The 22,095-nt window shown below is 40.4% G+C and overlaps 2 protein-coding genes across 9 annotated transcripts in view; both read right to left on the bottom strand.

Moving 5' to 3' along the window:
* Positions 1–16,560, bottom strand: part of LOC129754871 (putative uncharacterized protein DDB_G0291812) — a 66,563-nt gene extending 50,003 nt beyond the window's left edge. Inside the window, exons 1-2 of one of the 4 annotated variants that reach the window (XM_055751119.1) lie at positions 16,356–16,560; positions 12,992–13,569 (exon numbers count right to left, since the gene is read on the bottom strand). The gene's annotated coding sequence lies outside the window, so the exon portion shown is untranslated. Of the gene's footprint in view, positions 1–12,991; positions 13,570–15,702; positions 15,719–15,782; positions 15,987–16,355 lie in introns of those variants that run through there. The other 3 variants (XM_055751121.1, XM_055751118.1, XM_055751120.1) reach the window with 3 other exon arrangements.
* LOC129754870 (protein tincar) overlaps positions 1–22,095 on the bottom strand; it is a 473,333-nt gene that overhangs the window by 266,940 nt on the left and 184,298 nt on the right. The window lies entirely within an intron of this gene.

Genomic DNA, 22,095 nt, shown 5'->3' with positions numbered 1-22,095 from the left:
CGTCATCCATACGACCTTTCGAAAATTCTCACCCCAATTTATTTCCCGAGAGATGCTTATTTCTCCATATTTGCGCCGTGGAAAAAATAAACAAGAGTAACATATTTGCCAGTCAACCAACTAGAGATAACCTCTAGCCACCCTCCCCCAAATATTTCAGCTCCTAAACTTCAGCAGAAAAACTTGCAACATTTTCGAATTCAACCGGGAGGCGTCAGCAGCTGAATAATGACAGTTCTATGAACAACACTAAAACTGTCGCATTATGCAATCGTGGCATTAATATTAAGTAGCAGTGTTTTTGTTGCCCCGCATCCACAACAACTTCCGCCTGGAATTCCGGTTATGCGGAAGTTTTTGTCCCCTAAGGGTCGGGTTACGTACGAGACAACTTCCGTAAAGAGGATTATGAGTAGGGTTTTTTTTCTCAGAAGGCCAAACTTTAGGATAGCATGAGATTAGATGTATCCTCTTGTTCTGATAGACGAGAAAAAGTTTATCATTTTTTTCTGGATAGTGATGAATCTTTATGACAGAACCGGAAACGGGCTGAAGTATCCAGGATCCTAGTAATTTCAAAACTTGTGAAATTAGGACTGATTTTCACCGGAAATAGAAGCACTAAAATATGAAAATTTAAAATTTAATTCTGCAGGCCGTATCGAGTTAATCCACACAATTTAATGCGGCCTATGAAATTGAATTTTAAATTTCAAAAGCGAACTGATTAACGAATCAGATGTGTTTTATTGATCTTAGTGTGAGGTTGACAGAAATATTCCTCCACGGGTCTGTCAAATCAGGCTATTTCTTCAAAGAAGTCTGCAGAATTCGAGAAATATCCGAGGAAATTTTGACAACAGTCAAAAATAATTTTATAAAATTCACGACGGAATTACTTAAAACTGGTTTTAAAACGAAACATATCAGCAGATTTTATATCGCATTTAAGACTTCCAAAAATCGTTCATATTTTTTGATGAAACTTGCTCAGAAAATATCTTTCATGTACTCAAAAAAACATTGGTAATGAAAAAATAAAAAATATGCGTTTGTCAATAATGATAAGATTTTTTTAAGTTTTGTAAGCAAGTAGTTTTTGTTAGTTCATATTCGATTACGCTTTTTCAAAAACTGGGCACTTTGAAATTGATTTTTAACTATTGAACAGCGCAATAGATGGTACTTTTTTAAATCAGTTTGTACGTCTGTTCTGCGATGTAGTTGTTCTTGTTGGAGCATTGCATGTCACGGGGTTTCTTGTTGAATAATTTTCTTTATCTAAGATAGGTTTCGCTAATTTTTGCACCATTCGATAGTTGGAAGTATCTCCTTTCATTTGAGCCACATTTGGAATAATCCATCTAGAACATTTAATTGTTTTGAAGATTTTTTTAACTTTTTGGTGGTTCAATTAAAGGCATACTTATCACCGATTAAACACATGTCATACTTTAAGCGTTAATTTAAAATCATACGTTAATAACATGATTTAGTAGGAAAATATCCTGACTATAACTTTGTCGGAGGCATCAAAGTGATAAAAATTGAGAGAAAAGAGTTGTAATGTCGCAAACTGAGTGATTATTATTTCATTTAAAAAATCTAAAAAAACATTCCATCGCTGATTGTACCAAGGCAAGAAATAGTATCTTCACGACTTAGTTATTGATTGTAGAGTTTTTGAATATTCAGGATGGTTTATTCACATTGAAAAGTTGGGGAGGTAGTAATTTAGCTGCAAGCACTTCGTAGAAATACGCAAATGTTTTCTTGTCACTTAAAAGACAAGAAAAAATTTGTCGCAGCCAGTGGCGTAGAGGATAGCCTTCAAGTCTTCTAAGCCAGCGGGCATGAGATCAAATCCTGGTCACGGCATACATAGTACACTTCCTGTAGGTTTGGTGGTTTTAGCATTTGTAAGATGCTAGCCATCATTTCCTCGAAAGATGTACGCTTAGAATTAAGAAAAAAAGGAATCTCTTCGAGGAAACATCAAGTTTCATTAAGATCCTGTATGTGTTTGTGTTCGTTTTATAATCGGACCATGCAATATAATCAGACCATGTGAAATACTTGGACAATGTAACATAATCCGATCATTCAACATAATCTGACCATGCGACATTAACCATGTGACATAATCAAACAAAAATCTGATCATGCAACCTAATTCGACCATGTGACATAGTCGTACATGTGACATAATCCAACTATGTGACAGCCTGACCATGCAACATAATCGATCATGTATTATTATCCGATCATGCAACAAAATCGACCATGTGACACAATCGGACCATGCAATTATAATCGGACCATGTGACATAATCGGACCTTCTGACATAATCCGATCATTCAACATAATCGAACCAAGTGACATGATGAGATCATGCAACATAATCGGGCCAAGTGCCAGAATTAGATCATGCAACATAATCGACCATGTGACATAATCCGATTATGCTACATAATCGGACAATGTGACATTATCCGACTAGGCAAAATAATCGACCATGTGGCATAATCAGAAAGTGCAACATAATCGACCATGTGACGAAATCCGAACATGTAACATAATCGGACCATGCAATTATTATCGGACCATGTGACATAATTTTTTTTTGTACAGAATTTTTATCCCTACATAACCTCTAACTGAGCCCTTTCTTTAAGACCTTTAGTAGGCAGGAAATATCCAAATCCATCAAGAGGCGGGGCTTCCGTTTTTCTATCTTTTTCTCTTTTTTTATTTTGGCTTGTTGATGACGTCACAATCCTTTAGATGTGATGTCCGTTAATGAGGCTATTTTCGTGACTCGAGATTCGTTCGCAAATATCAATTCTTCCTCCAATAGTGTTGCCGTAAGACGTAATTCTACGTCAAAATCCAGCTTTTAAATCAATTTAATCAGGAATATCAGAAATTAAGAGCAAACATGTGTATTTTTTTTATAAGAAAAAATGGCTCCTGCTTATCTTGAAAATTGTGAAATGCATTTCATACTTTGAGTAAGCAAAGTCTTGAAAATGTGCGAAATCTGGGAAAATTATTGTAGATAAACTATTTTGAGTATTTCGAGGCACTACAATAAATTCTGTTTATGTAACGATCTACTCTGGAAAGTTGTTAATTTTGTCATACCTACCTACCTAAGGGTCCGGCGTCGATTGACCGACGCATAGCGCTGAGATAAAAGAATTAATTTTGTCATGCAAATAAAAAATCATTCCAGGGGAGAGCCAAAAAAGCAGTAAACCACCGAGAAATGTTTGCAGTAATCCTTATAAACTACTATCAGATCAAAACCTGTATTTTAATGTCATTCGTGAAAATTTGATCATTTAAATTAAAATTTGAACAAATGAAAAACTGTTCAATAACAAAATGTAAAAATTTACAAAAAAAATAATGAATTGAAGCCCAGTCAACCAACTAAAAGCAAACTGAGAAAATAGTTTCAAAATTCAAATTATTGTATTAAATCAAATCAACCACCGAAAAACTGTTGAAAATAGAAATTTCCCGACCGGGAATTCCTGGAATTAAAAAAAATCAGGAATTCCCGAATCCTGGGAAACGTTAAAATATCCCGGGAATTCCCGCAGCGAATAAAACATGTTAAAACAATTGAAATATCTCAATATCAGCTTGAGCAAGGAATATGATAGCTGTACCTTGATATATGGCTTAGACTTCAACTTTTTTTTCTTCTAATAACTGATTGATACATAGAATTTGATAAACAATGTTTTTTCGTTCGAAAACGTAGTGTGAAAGTTAAAAAACGCATAGAATCTATAAAACCAAACAATTCCAAAAAAAAATCTACGAAATGAATCTGAATGTTCTATTTTGCAACACTCATTATTCAGAATTTCCGTTTCGTAACTGTTGAAGGTTGAAAAATCATCGGCAAACTTATGACATATTAAAAAAAATAGAATAGTTATCTAAAAACTTGCTAAATTTGATGAATAACTTGAAGTCTATCCTACAAACTTCTATCGATAGTGAAAAATCAATTTCAATTATTTCAAATTTTTGCCGAAAGAATCTGTCATGTATTTCGGTCAAAGTACTCAGTTTTTGGGTCTTGGATTTTATAATTACTAATTGAACTTTCAAGGCATTAAAAAAGTTCGAAATGATTTGCAATACTACTCCATAAAATTTAAAAACAAAATCCATATAGATAAGGTTTCGTATGCAGTTGAGAGTTGAAATCATCATTTTAGATTTTCCACGTGATCCCGAGAATTTCCGGGAAAACAATCGTCAGATTCCCGATTCCCGGGAAGGCTAAAACGGCCGAGAAATGAACACTCTAGATGAAAACAAAGCAAATGTTGGGATTTTTAAACCTTCTTTTTAAATCTTCTTTTTTTTGTTTATCTTTGACAAAAACGAACAAACTTGAATTTTCATTTAAAAATATGTGTGTTAACTCCAATTCGACAACAGTTTTACAAACAAGATTGAACTATATACTCAATCATAAGTATGTTTCAGATAATCCTGATCAAATTTATTTAAAAGATAATCTTATTTAAATAAACCATCCTGAATATTAAAATACTCTACAATCAATAACTTAGTCGTAAAGATACTATTTCTTGTCTTGGTACAGTCAGCGATGAGAAGTTTTATAAGTTTTTTTTTCAAATGAAATAATAATCACTCTGTTAGCGACATTACAACTCTTTTCTCTTTATTTTGAACACTTTTATGTCTCCGACAAAGTTGTAGCCAAGAAATTTTCCTATAAAAGCATATTATTAAAATATGGGGTTAGAAGAACGTTAAAAGTAAGACAGATGTTTAATCAGTGATAAGTATGATTTTGCCTTTAATTAATCCACTAAAAAGGTTAAACAATCTTAAAAAAAAAGATCTAGACCCCCCGATGGATTACTCCAAATATGGGCTCAAATGAAAGGGGAAAGTTTCAGCTTTCGAATGATGCAAAGATAAGCGATACTTATTTTTGAAAAATAAAGTTTTCTTCCAGAGACACCGTGATGTAAAGCGTTTTAAAGGGTGTCCGCGATGAAATTCCCACACTATGAAATTGAACTTTTTAATCGTTGGGTAAAATTAAATGAAAATTCTGGTGGATTTAGCTCATTGTGCATTGTTTACATCCTGCAAGTTTTAAAGTCCTGTGATCAAAATTTGTGGAAATGGAGCGAACGCCTTCGCTCGGGATGTGGCTTAGAAGCTGCACCCAAGCCGAAGTTTTGTCCAGAAGAAAAAAACTACGGCTGGGCTTCGAACGTTCAAGGTACAAAAGGCCCTAATCGCGACGAGAAGCAGAACAAGTCCGTCAAAACCCGTGCCAGGAAGTTGTACCTCAGCATGCTGACGGAAGTTGAATACTGCATCATGGACGACGAAACAAATGTGAAGGCCGACTTCAAACAGGCAACCTGTTTTCCACAGCCAAGGATAAGTTCAGCGTTTGGGAGCATGTCCGCACTCAGAAGATGTCCACATTTGCGAAAAAATTCCTGGTTTGGCAAGCCTATGCACGTGCGGGTAGTGGAATGCACCTTTCGCGACCCAGGATACAATAAACGGACTGGTGTACATGAAAGAGTGCCTCCAGAAGCGGCTGCTTTCTCTCCTGAAGGCCAACAAAGTCCCAACAATCTTCTGGCCGGATTTGGCCTCATGCCAATACTTCAAGGACGTGCTGAAGTGGTTTGCGGACAATGAGGTCAATTTCGTGCCGAAAATGTTCAACCCTCCTAACACTTCGGAGCTCCGCCCCATCGAGAAGTAATGGGCGATTATGAAGCAACACCTTCTTAAACGACCTAAGGAAGTGAAGACAGCCGAGAAACTGAAGAAAGTATGGGTTTACATGCAAAAAACGGTTGATTCGAAGGATGTGCAGAATCTTATGGCCGGAGTTAAGGCCAAGGTGCGGGCATTTGCGTATGGACTGTAAATAAAATACGAGTAAAATGGTAAAATGAAGAAATGAATTTTCAATCCCTGAAAATGTGATAGCAATCGGATGAAAACTCGAATTTTGCGAATCAATTTTGTGTGTGGCAATTTCATCGTGGAAACCTTTCATCCAAAAATGTTAAAAGTATTTTACAACACTCGAAGTTTGGCATTCGTGTGAAGCGGAAGCGTTGAAGTTGTTTTTTCTCGTTAGTAAATTAACAATCTGATTGCACAGAACTCAACAACGTTGCCAAAGTCAAAAGATTTTCTATTAAGTTGACGAAATTTTGACCGAAATAGGTGATAGTTTGAAATGCAAAGTTTGGTATAAAATCACGGTGATCAATGAATAAAAATGTCAGTGGAATTCGTAAAATTATGTGCTTCGAGCATTCGTGGAGTGGAAAAGCTACGTGAAGATTTACGAAAAGATTTGAGAAAATCGGGTTAAATTTTGACTTAGAAGTAGAGTCGAAGCTATGTAGCAATTTTTTTTCAAGTGGCATCGGAAATGTATAAGGTAAACCGGGATAAGTGTGGATTTATACTATTATCCGGATCGGAAGGAATATCTCAACCGGACCGATTACTGTCAAACCATTAGTTGTCAGTTTGAATCTATCCGGTTTCCCTTCGAAATCTGTTGGATTTTCCTGACAATTTCTCCGCTGCCATACAATGACAGATATCGAAATCGATCAGTTTAGTTTCGATTCGAATTCTGTCAGTTTTGCTTGCGACGGGCCATCATTTGAAAAACGATCGGTTATTTTTCGTGTTTGTCGCACGCCGCGTTTTCGTTGCCGGTCAAAATTTCACGCCTGTTATCAAATTAAGTGGCTGGCCTTTCAAGCTCTTTACGGTCTGCTTCATGCCTAGCGCATTCAATATGCTGAAACAAGTTGGTGGAGGAAAAGCTGGGGGAGCTTCGACCACAATTTCAATCAGAATCTGAGACAGGAGCAAAACCCCGGCAGTGAAACAGTTTACCGCTACAGAGAGCCCTCAGCAGAAACATCAATCAGGAAATTGCCATCATCGACGCAGTTTACTCCCTCTTCGACACCTTCACATCATTCCCCGGACGTTAGAGATAACAGGATGCAAATCCTGAAAAAAAGTTCTCCGGACGCAAAAATCTCGAGAAGACCTCCATATATGCGCTACAGAACCTGTACCGGGTTCTCGAAACACAGGAAGATTTCTTCAATCCACTAGGCATGAAAACCAAAGTGGACCACATGCTTAACGTTACCTACAACTTGTTCCTTCCGGAGAACGCCCTAGTTTCCATAAAAATTCTCGCTTCCATAACGCGTCAACCGAACGTAAATCCTAGGGCTGCTGACCCAAAATAAGCGCACCAAAAATGAAATCCGTCAGGGTTTTGTGTTTGGAAAGCGAAGCATCAGAAACATTCTCGGAGAATGAAGTTAAATGTGGTCAGGAACTACAGGAGCAGCAGCACAAAACAGGCACCGTTTGTTTGGAGCTGCAGTACAAGAAAGCCATCATAGACCAGCTGCGGGGTGTTTGCGGCAGCAGAGCACCCCCCAATCTGGCACACCATCTGCTTGGCTTTGACATGAGCAAAGAACTGCTACTCACCAATTTGCAGCAACCGGGGGTGCTTCCCGAGCAACTGCAGCTTATGTTGATGCTGGATCAAGCCTTGGAGGAAGGTAGGAATTTATGATTTATTTTTGTGATTTGTTATTTTTGAACTTTTTTTTTGTAGGCCAACTCAATTCACCAGCCCAAGAGCTACTGACCAAGCACGGCTGACCAAAAATGAGCGCACCAAAAATGAAATCCGAAAGGGTTTTGCCGAATTTTTGGAAATCGTTGCTGTTACTGATGAATCATCTAGCTTCGTTAAACTACTCGACACAGGAGAGGTTTTGAAGATAATCTTGCGGGAAATGAAGTTGTACGAACTCTCGCCGTTCTATGCTAAGCTTCCCGCATTTGCTCTGAAATGCGTACTCGTTGATTTCCAAACCGATTCTTTCACGGGTACTCCTAGAGAATACCTCCAATGGAGCTTATACGATATCCGTAAATATCAGATTTTCGATTTTGGTTCTGATCAGTTATTGGTATCTCTTAAAACATGTTCGCCACTAGACCGGGAACTACTGGTAGAAGAAACGCTGCAAATAAAGAATGAATACAAAATCTCACTAGATACTCTCGATCGAGAGCAATTGGATGCTCTGTATGAGGAAACCACTGGTACAAGTAATGCTATGAAAGCGGTTCTCGGTTATGTGCCCAAAGATGACAGCCGAATCTGTCCCTTCTATGATTCGGAAACAGAACGATGTTTCAAAGGGTCACATTGCAAGAAGGAACATGCTGCAAAATTGATCGATGGGTGGACACGTGATACAGTACTTCATAAAATTCAAATCCGTACAGCAATAGAGCATCCCCAGATGGGTCTGAACAAATGGTTGTACCAACGTTTGTTGTCCATGTTGACGAATTTTATGTTTTTGGAAAGCGAAGCAGTAACATTCTCGGAGAAACTACAGGAGCAGCACCACAAAACAGGCTCCGTTTGTTTGGAGCTGCAGTGCAAGAAAGTCATCATCGACCGGTTGCAGGAGTGTTAGCTGCAAAGCACCCCCAATCTGGCACACCATCTGCTTGGCTTTGACCTGAGCAAAGAACTTTGACTCACCAATTTGCAGCAACCGGGGGTGCTTCCCGAGTAACTTCAGCTTTTTTTGCTGCTGGATCAAACCTTGGAGGAAGGTAGGTATTTATGATTTATTTTTGTGATTTGTTGTTTTTTTAGATTTTTTTTTTAGGCCAACTCAATTCCTCAGCCCAAGAGCTACTGATCGAGCACGGCTGACCCAAAATGAGCGCACCAAAAGAGAAATCCGAAAGGGTTTTGTCGAGTTTTTGGAAAGAGAAGCAGTAACATTCTCGGAGGAACTACAGGAGCAGCACAACGAAACAGGCTCCGTTTGTTTGGAGCTGCAGTGCAAAAAAGCCATCATAGACCGGCTGCAGGAGTGTTTGCCGCAAAGCACCCTCTAATCTGGCACACTATCTGTTTGGGTTTGACCTGAGCAAAGAACTTTGACTCACCAATTTGCAGCAACCGGGGTACTTCCCGAGCAACTGCAGTTTATTTTGCTGCTGGATCAAACCTTGGAGGAAGGTAGGTATTTATGGTTTATTTTTGTGATGTTTTTTTTAGAATTTTTTTTTCTAGGCCAACTCAATTCCCCAGCCCATGAGCTACTGATCGAGCACGGCTGACCCAAAATGAGCGCACCAAAAATGAAATCCGTCAGGGTTTTGTGTTTGGAAAGCGAAGCATCAGAAACATTCTCGGAGAATGAAGTTGAATGTGGTCAGGAACTACAGGAGCAGCAGCACAAAACAGGCACCGTTTGTTTGGAGCTGCAGTACAAGAAAGCCATCATAGACCGGCTGCGGGGCTGCGGGGCAAATCTGAAATGAATCTCGTTGATCCGATTCAGTCACCCGAGCGAGGCAAAAGATTGGTTGACAAGACCAAAGATAAAGTTGCCACCATCCGAATTGTCAATATTGGTGATATTATCAAGAATAAGGCGTCGAGTACTTCGGATGTTAGGAAGGTTGGTAGAAAAAATGCTTCCTATGATGAAAGTGATACAGATTCTGACGACCAGCTTTCGAGTTCTGTTGGAAAACCAAAAACCAATGATCAACTGGTGGCGTCGATTCTGGAAAGAAAAAGAGTTATTATGGATCATTTGCGAACAAACCGAACCGTCAAACGTGGTCGGTCTGCAATGTCAGCATCCGGAAAGCAACCACTTAGTGACAAAACAAGTTCACAAAAGGACGCAATTAAAGATGAAATAGATTTTGAAGATATGCTTCAAACAAATATTATAACGGCTAACAAAGTTCAAAAGATCATCAACCCAGTCGCTATGAAAAGTCGTCGAAAATCGGCCACAAATGAAAACATCATCCAAAAAGCGCTGGAACACGAACGGCTGCTACCGGCATAAAAACGCTTGCATCCAGCAATAACAACAACCTGTACAAATCGAACAATAACGATCGGTTTAGCACCAGCCCCCAGAATAATCCACCACGGATATTGAACTCCACCATGAAGATAGGAGACGGTAGAACTTTCGACAAAAAGACGCCCAACAATGGCAACGATCACTATTCGATCGATTTGACCGATCCTGATAACAATGTTAAATTGGTGGCGTCCCCGGATACATCGCTTTCACCGGTTAAGCGTTCTTCAGTAGCAGGGACTCAACTACGCGGAACCGTCCCACGTCCGATTGTGACAGCGGGGGCTCCCGGAGGAGCAGGCGTAAGAACTACACCGAACAATGCAATGAGTAAACCTGTAGCCGGTGCTGTTCAACGATCTGTATCGTCCCTTAGCACTGTGCCCGGCAGCAGTCCAAACATGAAGAAAATCACATGCTATGAAACTTGGTTAGTTATACTTCTACAAGCGACACACGACATTTATAATCTAATCATCACTATTTCCTCCTTTTAATCCTCTAGGTACGTTATCAATATACCGAATGCTGATGGGAAACCTGAGCGACCATCGTTTGGGATGACTATGATTGGGTTAGGTAACGAGGCAGCAAAGTGGCAGCTTCCTTCGGAATAGTGGTCTCACAAAATAATCCTCACCAAAAGGAAACATCCGCCCGACGAGTGAGATGAAGTCTTCAACGGGGATGCTGCAGATCGCGCTATCAACGAAGACGAAAAACGCAACTATGAGCAATGTAATATTATGTTCCGACGGCAGACGGCCATCCCAGGAAAGTTCAATCTGCAGTATGATCGGGCTGTTATCCTCTAAAACGATACCTTCTTCATCAATGTTGATGGCAAGAACTGCCAACTCTTGGGAGATCCCAACAAGCTTGCAGACTGTGCCGACATCGAGACATTGCTGTCGGTTGTTGACTATGTCAATCTAAAGAATTCATGCGTTGAACTACCCACGGCCCAGCAGCAGATGCCGAACCACCCGGGATTGCCGCGCAGTTTGGTCGCGGTGTTGTATTATGACGGAAGGAAGTCGCATGTGGCCAGCTTGAAAGAGCTTTTCCAGGCGCGAACCGGTGTTAGCTGGTGCACAAATGCGTCACAGGTAATAATATATAAAAAAAACGAATACCATATAGCAAATTCAAAATGATTTTTTAAATTCACAGGAAATAACCCACGTTATAACCTCTTACATGAATGGTTTGGTCGCCGATGGAATGCTTGACAAGATCGTCGATACCTTGGAGGAACTAATCATCACCTGTCCCCCTGGAACTGGATGTGTTGACGAAAAATCGAGCACTTGGGCCACCCAAACATCATCGGCAAGCGTTGGAGTTCGAGGAAATTCGGCCGCTCAAAGTGGACTGCCACGGGAGACAATTGTGAAGGAAACTCCCCACCCGGTTTCCACATCCTACTACAAGTCAACACCATATCCGACTTCCTTAGGCTGCCTCCATCTTTGACACCTTCACACCATTCCCCGGACGCAAAAATATCGAGGAGACCTCCCTACATGCGTTACAGATCCTGTACCGGGCTCTCAAATCACAGGATGGCGAATTTTTGGCGTTCGAAGCAGCCAATCATCTGCCCCATTGGGCAAATCTTATAAAAATCATGAACAAAATTCTAGCGCATTATAATTTTTTTTTCTAAATATTGTATACATATATTGCCAAAAAAAAATATTATTAAAATTATCCATAGAAATAATGTTGTTTTATTTCCAAAAAATTGGAATCCGAACAAAAATTGACTTCAGGGCAGAAAAACAACAAAAACAACAGGGCAAAGCGTTCGAATTTTTTGTCCGATTTTGATCGGAAAACCATCATATTTTGGTAGGAAATCTAATCGATTTCCGTCTTGAAACGACCCGGTTGTTTTGACAGCTCACTCGCAAAAACTTATCGTCGTCAGGAAAGTTGTTTCACCAGGGCACTGAATCCGTCCGAATTCGGTGGGATTTCTCGTAAGATTTCTAACCGATTCACGGGTTGAACGGGCCGAAATCGAATCGATTTAGGGCCGATTTTTCGATCCGGGTAAGTTTCTATCGAATCCTTCGTCATTCATCGTTTACCGCATGAAACTGACAATGCGCTCTCCGGAGCATGTCATTGTGAACGGTCCCCTAACTGTTATACATACTGGGTAGAGTACCTTCATTTCTAATTCTCGTTGGATTATTTTTCTTGTTGGATTTTTTGTTCTTATTGGTATCTAGAAGAAAATTGGAAAACGTTGTTATCAGCAATGTTAATCTCGTTTGTGGCAGCTCATAGAACTTATCAATTTTAAGACATTTGAAAATCGAAATCGGTATACCAGTTTATGAACTTCGTAGTCGTTCCGAAGCACACCAACACGGTTCCTTCAACAACATGAAAAGGCAGCGGTTCTCACTCAAACACCGGTAGCCAGAGCTAGTGAGAAATCATGTCGTGTTGGTTGGTGCGAGTACGGGAGCGCAAAAATCGTAATGTGTATTGAGGAAACCGAAAGCAATTTATGCCAACCAAATCTGGCCGGTTGTACTACACCGTACACAGTGGCAAAAGTTCCTCGGGCCGGATGCCGTAATGGCGCCTCTGAGTTCAGTTGCTCGAGCCCCGTGTGACTGAGGCAGGGCCAATATATGTACGGCGAAAGGGCCCATAAAAAGTTTCCAAGTTTTTAATGTTTCGTCCTCGCTCACGTTTCACGGATGCCAGCAAGGATGAAGTTCGACTACCAAGACGGCAACGACTCCGACGTCTATAACGGTTTATGTTCTAGTCTCCGATGAGCGGGGTGTAATAGCTCGAGTAGGTGATAAGGATTTATGGTTTCGGCCGCCTTCGCTACGAGCCATTAGTTTTTAATGACAGGCCCCTCGGTCCCTTGGTTGGGGAAGCATCAAATTTATAAAGAAGTGTTCAACTTGTTCCGTTTCAAAGATCTTTTTTCTCATATTTGTTATAACCGGGAACTTACCTCGTTCTTTGGGACCTATGATACAGTTGTTCAGGGGTGGAGAAAGTTCATTGTCTGATTAGATTCACTAGCAGCGCCGCCGAGGGGTTCTCCAATTGGAATGTTTTTTCTTCGTTCAATACGTCAATTTTTCCGCCGGTTTGCGGTTTGCGTTTTCTTGCCCAAAGGGATTCGTCCTCACAATTTGTCATATACACGTTTTGAGTCGCATACACAATACACTTGACTAGTTGTCACTATCACGCACGCCTACTGTTGCCCACATGCTGCATGCTGATGAAGATGATGATGGTGATGACGATAACTGGCGCTGACAGGCAACAAGCATCTGTTTGCCGATCACGAAAGTGTCAAAGGGGCAAGTCAACGGAGACGAGCAGTTTCTTTTTTAGAAAACAGAAAAAAAACAACTCTCACAGGCGCTTGCAAATTTGCTTGCACTTCTTGATCGTCGTCAACGCGCGCTCTCTCAACAATAATAAACGGAACTGTCAGTCAGTCACTTGTTGTTTTCGTTCGCCTTATTTGCTCCAAAGTTGCTCCCTAGACGTTTTCAGTTATTTGCTGCTGCTGATATCCTAATGGATTGGCGACGAAACAAAAAACACGTTACAAATTAGAAACGGTGTCTTGCTGTTTTCTTTGTCGAGATACAAATAAAAACAGCAAGACATATAGCACACACTAGCTAACGCCACTTGTTATAAATTTGGGTGTATTTTTTTCCCTTGTAGTCTGCACTGTTAGTGTTAAATTGAAAACTATATCACTTATCGTACACTACAATGGCTAAGGCATGTTGCCTTTTTTTTTGGGTCGTAATTTTTGTTTTGAGCCGGACCGACGAGGATTCAAACAGACGATGAAAACTTATCCCTTCCCGTTACCAACCCCTTGGACTTGCTCGCCAAATGTTTTCTAAAAGTGGGCCAAGTAATTCACTTAAAAGGGTGCCGGGTAAGAAGTTGAAACGAAATTTAAGTCATTCGTAGAATCGATTCGGAACATCTAAAGTCGGTTCAATTGTCATTGTTGCTTATAAGTCCTCAAAATGTTATTGTATCCTAGTAACAGAAAATCAAGAGTGTGCGTTAGAAGTGGAAAGTAAAAACAGAGTATTTTCATCTTTACAGTGCCTACTAGATTTTTACATTGGCGATCCTGCCAGTGTGCCAAACAGAATTCCAAGGCCCGAAACAGCTAGAGATATGAATGTAATACCATTTAAAGGGCAGGAGGTATTCGTTAGCCAAACAGGTTCCCGAAACTCCACGTTTAATATAACCAGAATTGACATAAGGCTCTTGGATTGTCCGGTAGTGCAGCAAGAAAAGATGACCAGATTGATCAATATTAGTTTGACAAATCAAGACAAGAAATATGAAATGCACTGCATGGCTAGAAAAACCCTGAGAGCCCGAAGAGCTAGACGTTTACAATTCTTAGAATGAGCAAAAGATATTCGACAGCTCTTAACGTACAAGCTTAACACGACTAGAGGGACAAGAGGTATGCCGAAGAACAAATGGGCAAAAGGCTTAAAATGCTTTAAAGAAGTGAGCAAGGAGTACTTGAATGGCTTCAAATGGCTAAATGTTTAAATTGCCCTGAATTGCTCAAGAGGTATTCGAGAGCTCTCTTCAAATGCACGAGGTTTAAGAAGATCTGAACAGTAAGAACTGATTTGATAGTCCGGAAGATTGGAAGATCTTCACTGCAAGAGGGTAAGATGACCTGAACGGGCTCGAGCTAGAGGATAGCTAGAGGATAGACGCTCAAACCGGGCAAGAAACACTGGGATTTACCGAAAGGACTAATACGACTTATAGACTGAATAGTAAGAATTTCGAATGAGAAATGCAAACCACCATCAAATTTTGACCACAGGTAGTGGTCGCATATTGTAACAAACATCTGTTAAATTAGTGATTCCAAATTCGAACTGGACGTAACTTTAACAGACCTAAAAGCGTTGAGAAAACATTTATGGTTGATTTCGATCTTTTAAAATATACACATGATGGGGTTTAAGCATGAAGAATAGAGTTTAAAAGGACAAATGAAAAAAGAATTTCAAACCAAGTTTGAAAAAATCAAGTCATAAAATCAAAAAAAGAAGTGGAATTCCCGTAAGACGCACAGGTTTTATAACAGCTTTTGAATCAGAATGTCATGATTCAAAAGCAGTTTCTTAGTTTTAGACGTTTGATTCATTAAGAATTTGTTGTCTTCGATGAAAATTGATTATCTACAACGACCACTTGCCGAAGGCTTTCTCGAGCTTATCTGGATTCACAAGATCCTTCATTTGTTTTGATGGATCTTCATTGGCGAAGAAAATCCAATTAGAAACCGGACCGGATTCCAACTGTGTTCCACCTTGCGCAAATCTTTCGCGAACCGTAACACCAGCAGAAAAGGTCTTCACTTCACGGGAAGGGTACGCTGGTTCGCCACTCGAGGGGAGACCGCGGATGAGCGGTAGAAAAAAAGGCACAAAATCTGCAGCCGGCATTCGGCAAGAGTTGGTTGCATCGACGCGACCGATGATTAGAAGCCGCCTGTTTATCATGGGAGGACGGCTTGAAATATAAACCGAATAAAATTTTGCGTTTCCCTTAAAATAAATGGCAAACTTTTTCGCAACCATATTGTAACATGGCGCTGACGATGGAAAATGGCAGCCCTTGTGGAACAGAAAATTTTTGCACCATTTGGCTCCGTTCTCTGAAGCGGCTTCGATCCAAACTCGAGAATTCGATTAATTTCGGCAAACCGGAATCACACTCACTCTGCGACGAATGCACTTGACGTTTTGCGGCGCCGACAGAACACGATAGGGTCGCCTATTCTAGAGCACACGAGATTTTGCACTTTCAAGTAAAGGTTCCTTGCACTTTGCTGGCCCCCGTTTGTTCGCTGTTACAACTGTTCGATAAGACTTGCTTTGACTTTACCCACAGAGCTCTCGTCGAACGCGACTGCGGCTGGCTGCCATTCGAACGCAGACATCGCACCGACAAATACACACGGGGAACCAACACAACGGATCCGCAGAGCAGAAAAGACACACTCGCAGCAGTCGTCGTCGTAGGGTGAGATTTGCCGTGAGATACGAGGCACTAAAATTGGATTTATGACCGCAGGAGGCGGAACGCCTCGAATCTTCGATCCGGATCCGGCTGTTCCGTGGACAAATCTTCCAACTTTCAACAAAAATCATCAAAACCCGCCATCACAGTGTACTTTTCGTGCAGATCTCTACCGGAGAACGGCACTCTCCGACAATTCCTTGAATATTATTTTGCAGCCATAAAATCAATGAACAGGAACGAGCACCCCGTTCGATTCACTTTTCCGCTACCTCAAATGCACTTTTCCATCCAATTACCACCTATACCCAACCGAAAACACCTTGTACTCAACGCAACCAGATATTTCTCATCCAAATTGACACTATTTCTTTCGAAATTAGCCCCGAAAGTACGGAATCAGAAAATTTTCCAAGTATAAAAGTAGAACGCGGAGTGAGACGTCAAAACTGTGCTACTCGTCGGCTTCTTTTGCCGTTCGCCGTACAAATTCACAGAGCAGCCGACACACACGACAACAACCAAAATAAATACACCGAGGAAGGCCAACCAGAATCGAAAGGGGCACGTTCACACAGTGCCAAACCTCGATCCAAGATGGCGAAACCTTTGCTCGATGAGTTTCACCGACACTGACAGACAGCGAGCGACAATTCGAACGGATGACGGTATACCGGAGCAAACTGTTCGAAAATCGATATCGAATGGCCCTGCGCGCTGAAGGCTTCGGTCCAGACACCAGTATCAGGTACAGAGGTTTTTGCCTTTTGTCGACACTACCGATGTAGGACGTGATTGATGGGTTTTTGAAAACTATTATGTTTAATGGTGGCGCTCCGGGATGAATGTTGCTACCGTTATTGCTGCGTTGTGAGCTTTGTGATGTGGTACCAGATAAAAAGTTACTGTAGTGTTTTTGATATTAAATTGAAACAAGTGAAATATGAGGGTAAATAAATCTGATATATTGCACCAGGTACCAGTATGAATGACATTAATCAACGGGCAGCGTGGAACATTTTTAACGGTCATGCACACGTGGAGGTAGTTTCCTCCAAACGATAAAAAAAAAATCAACATCACAAATTTTACTGTGGGATGAATTTCAATAAAATTTTTAACCAATAACTAAATCCACCTAAATCCATTCATAGACTTAACTGTCGGCTTTCAAGCGTTCGAATAGCGTAATGCTTAACAGCCAAGAGTGCTCCAACGTAAAGAAAAGGAGTGTTGTAAAAGTTTTATCTTATTTTTTCTTTAGGGATTTTAAACCAAATGGTTCTTCAAGTTTTTAACCAATCAACAATTCAGGCACTAGACCTTCTCAAAGCGTGTCTTTCTAATCATAAGATGGCTGTGAATTTTTTTGGGGCACATGCTCACTTATAATTGTATTTTTCAATGTAAAGTAAATTCTGAATACCATGAACACTAGGGTGGCCCTTGTTTTAATCTTTTTGGAATCCTCGCTCCCACCTTCAAGTTTGCTTCAGTTAGTAACTAAACAGCAATTTTTTTTCGATGGAAATCAGCAATATTTTACTGGTTTTCCAGTATCTCAAGCTGTTCTCTCAACCCACCTGATCATAAATTTGATAAGAATTAAAACCGTCATACTCACCGGGACCCGATGGAATACCACCGATCATAATAAAACGTTGTGCCGAACAACTTAGCGCACCTTTTGCGCTTCTATTTAATCGTTCACTGTCTTCATCTACGTTTCCTCGACTGTGGAAAAAATCTACAATGTTTCCAGTATATAAAAAAGGAAACAAACAGGACATGCAGAATTACCGAGGGATAACATCTTTGTGCGCCGGCCGGTTCAAAGTTATTTGAGATACTTATTACTCATACCATAATGAGTCAAATGAAAACGTACATTTCTTTTGATCAGCATGGCTTCTCTCCTGGGCGGTCAACTTGTACTAACCTAACCCAATTTACATCATACTGCCTGAAAAACATCGAAAAAGGATTTCAAATTGACACAATCTACACAGATTTGAAGGCTGTTTTTGATCGGGTAAACCACCAGCTGCTGTTGGCAAAGCTTAAAAAATTAGGTGTTTCAAAAGCTTTCATTGATTGGCTAGCTTCTTATCTCCAGAACAGACAAGTTTCGGTCAAATTAGGAACTTATGAGTCAACTGAATTCTGCAATCCATCTGGCGTGCCCCAAGGTAGCAATCTGGGCCCGATACTTTTCTCGCTCTTTTTCAAAGATATACTGTTTAATATGCCGAACGAATGTCGTCTTTGCTATGCAGATGACCTTAAATTTATCACAAAATCAAATCCGAAAGCGACTGTACTACATTACAGACCATCATTGACATATTCGAGCGGTGGTGCACAATCAATAAAATGACAATAAGTGTTCCAAAATGTGCCGTAATTTCATTCGCACGAAAAACCAACGTTATTCACTGGAGATACAGAATCTTGAACTCGGACCTAGAAAGGGTATCCTCGTTCAAAGATCTTGGAATTACCCTCGACGAAAAACTTATTTTTCGTGAGCATCTAAACTGCCTTATATCGAAAGCCAACAGAAACCTGGGATTCTTAATAAGACTATCGAAGGAGTTTAAGGATCCCTACTGCCTCCGTTCGCTGTATTATTCACTTGTAAGATCTCACCTTGAAACAGCTTCAATAGTGTGGTGCCCATATACGACATACCCATATACGAAGTTTTTATCTATACTTTCAGTCTGTCCTCTCAACTCGCCTTTCAATTCCAAGCTGTCCTCTCATCTTACTTTAAAATTCTATTTATACTATCAGGCTGTCCTCTCAACTAGCCTTTCGATTTTAAGCTGTCCTCTCAACTCGCTTGAAATTTCTATCCATACGTCCAGGCTGCCCTCTCAACCTGCCTTTCTATTTCAAGCTGTCCTCTCAACTCGTTGGAAATTTTTATAGATTCTTTCAAGGTGTCCTCTCAACTCGCCTTTCGATTTTAAGCTGTCCTTTCAACTTGCTTGAAAATTCTATTCTATACTATCAGGTTGTCCTCTCAACTCGCCTTTCGATTTCAAGCTGTCCTCTCAACTCGTTTGAAATTTTTATCGATACGTTCAGGCTGTCCTCTCAACTCGCCTTTCGAATTCAAGCTGTCCTCTCAACTCGCTTGAAATTTCTATCGATACGTTCAGGCTGCCCTCTCAACTCGCCTTTCAATTTCAAGCTGTCCTCTCAACTAGCTTAAAAAATCTATCGATACTTTCAGGCTGTCCTCTCAACTCGCTTGAAAATACTATTTGTACTATCAGGCTGTCCTCTCAACTCTCTTGAAAATTCTATCAATGCGTTCAGGCTGCCCTCTCAACTCGCCTTTTAATTTCAAGCTGTCCTCTCAACTAGTTTGAAATTTTTATTGGTACTTTCAAGCTGTCCTCTCAACGCGCATTTCGATTGCAAGCTGTCATCTCAACTAGCCTTTCAATTTCAAGCTATCCACTCAACTAGCTTGAAATAACTATCGTCACTTTCAGACTGTCTTCTCAAATCTCCTTTTGATTTCAAGCTGTCCTTTCAACTCGCTTGAAATTTATATCGATACGTTCAGGCTGTCCTCTCAACTCGCCTTTCAATCTCAAGCTGTGTTCTCAATTTGTTTGAAGTTTCTGTCGATACGGTCACACTGTCCTCTTAACTCGCCTTTCGATTTCAAGCTGTCCTCTCAACTCGCTTGAAGTTTTTATCGATACGTTCAGGCTGCCCTCTCAACTCGCCTTTCAATTTCAAGCTGTCCTCTCAACTCGTTTGAAATTTTTATCGATACTTTCAAGCTGTCCTCTTAACTCTCCTTTCGGTTTCAAGCTGTCCTCTCAACTAACTTGAAAATTCTATCGATACTTTCAGGCTGTCCTCTCAACTCGCCTTTCGTATTCAAGCTATCCTCTCAACTCGTTTGAAATTTTTATCGATACTTTCAAGCTGTCCTCTTAACTCTCCTTTCGGTTTCAAGCTGTCCTCTCAACTAACTTGAAAATTCTATCGATACTTTCAGGCTGTCCTCTCAACTCGCCTTTCGTATTCAAGCTATCCTCTCAACTCGTTTGAAATTTTTATCGATACTTTCAAGATGTCGTCTCAACTAACTTGAATATTCTATCGACACTTTCAGGCTGTCCCCTCAACTTGCCTTTCGATTTCAAGCTGTTCTCTCAACTCGCTTGAAAATTCTATCGACACTTTCAGGCTGTCCTCTCAACTCGCCTTTTAATTTCAAGCTGTCCTCTCAACTAGCTTGAAAATTCTATTGAGACTTTCAGGCTGTCCTCTCAACTCGCCTTTCGATTTCAAGCTGTCCTCTCAACTAGTTAAAAAATCTATCGATACTTTCAGGCTGTCCTCTCAACTCGCTTGAAAATACTATTTGTACTATCAGGCTGTCCTCTCAACTCTCTTGAAAATTCTATCAATGCGTTCAGGCTGCCCTCTCAACTCGCCTTTTAATTTCAAGCTGTCCTCTCAACTAGTTTGAAATTTTTATTGGTACTTTCAAGCTGTCCTCTCAACGCGCATTTCGATTGCAAGCTGTCATCTCAACTAGCCTTTCAATTTCAAGCTATCCACTCAACTAGCTTGAAAAAACTATCGTCACTTTCAGACTGTCTTCTCAAATCTCCTTTCGATTTCAAGCTGTCCTTTCAACTCGCTTGAAATTTATATCGATACGTTCAGGCTGTCCTCTCAACTCGCCTTTCAATCTCAAGCTGTGTTCTCAATTTGTTTGAAGTTTCTGTCGATACGGTCACACTGTCCTCTTAACTCGCCTTTCGATTTCAAGCTGTCCTCTCAACTCGCTTGAAGTTTTTATCGATACGTTCAGGCTGCCCTCTCAACTCGCCTTTCAATTTCAAGCTGTCCTCTCAACTCGTTTGAATTTTTTATCGATACTTTCAAGCTGTCCTCTTAACTCGCCTTTCGATTTCAAGCTGTCCTCTCAACTCGCTTGAAGTTTTTATCGATACGTTCAGGCTGCCCTCTCAACTCGCCTTTCAATTTCAAGCTGTCCTCTCAACTCGTTTGAAATTTTTATCGATACTTTCAAGCTGTCCTCTTAACTCTCCTTTCGGTTTCAAGCTGTCCTCTCAACTAACTTGAAAATTCTATCGATACTTTCAGGCTGTCCTCTCAACTCGCCTTTCGTATTCAAGCTATCCTCTCAACTCGTTTGAAATTTTTATCGATACTTTCAGGCTGTCCTTTCAACTCGCCTTTCAATTTCAAGCTGTCCTCTCAACTCGTTTGAAATGTTTTATCGATACTTTCTAGCGGTCCTCTTAACTCACCTTTCGTTACCAAGCTATCCTCTCTACTAGCTTGAAAATTCTATCGATACTTTCAGGCTGTCCTCTCAACTCGCTTGAAAATTCTTTTTATACTATCAGGCTGTCCTCTCAACTTGTCTTCCGATTTCAAGCTGTCCTCTCAACTCGCTTGAAATGTCAATCGAATCATTCAGGCTGCCCTGTCAACTCGTCTTTCAATTTTAAGCTGTCCTCTCAACTCGTTTGAAATTTTTATCGATACTTTCAGGCTGTCCTCTCAACTCGCCTTTCAATTTTAAACTCTGCTCTTAATTTGTTTGGAGTTTCTATAGATACTTTCACGCTGTCCTCTCAACTCCCTATTCAATTTCAAGCTGTGCTCTCAATTTACTTGAAGTTTTTATTGACACTTTCAGTCTGTCCTCTCAGCTCACCTTTCGTTACCAAGCTATCCTCTCAACTAGCTTGAAAATTCTATCGATACTTTCAGGCTGTCCTCTCACTCGCTTGAAAATTCTATTTTTATTATCAGGCTGTCCTCTCAACTTGACTTTTGATTTCAAACTGTCCTCTCAACTTAAAGACATACACCGTCTTAGCCGATTTAGGCTTTACAGACTGAATAAACGACGTGGACACCTTAAGATTAACATTTAACACCCAGTACCGAGATGGGAATCGAACCCGTCTTACCACGCTAACCACTCGACCACCGAGACGT

The sequence above is a fragment of the Uranotaenia lowii genome, chromosome 3, assembly GCF_029784155.1.
Source record: "Uranotaenia lowii strain MFRU-FL chromosome 3, ASM2978415v1, whole genome shotgun sequence".
NCBI classification, from domain to species: Eukaryota; Metazoa; Arthropoda; class Insecta; order Diptera; family Culicidae; genus Uranotaenia; species Uranotaenia lowii.
The sequence above is the reverse complement of the archived record's forward strand: the minus strand, read 5'-3'. Positions and strand labels throughout refer to the sequence as shown.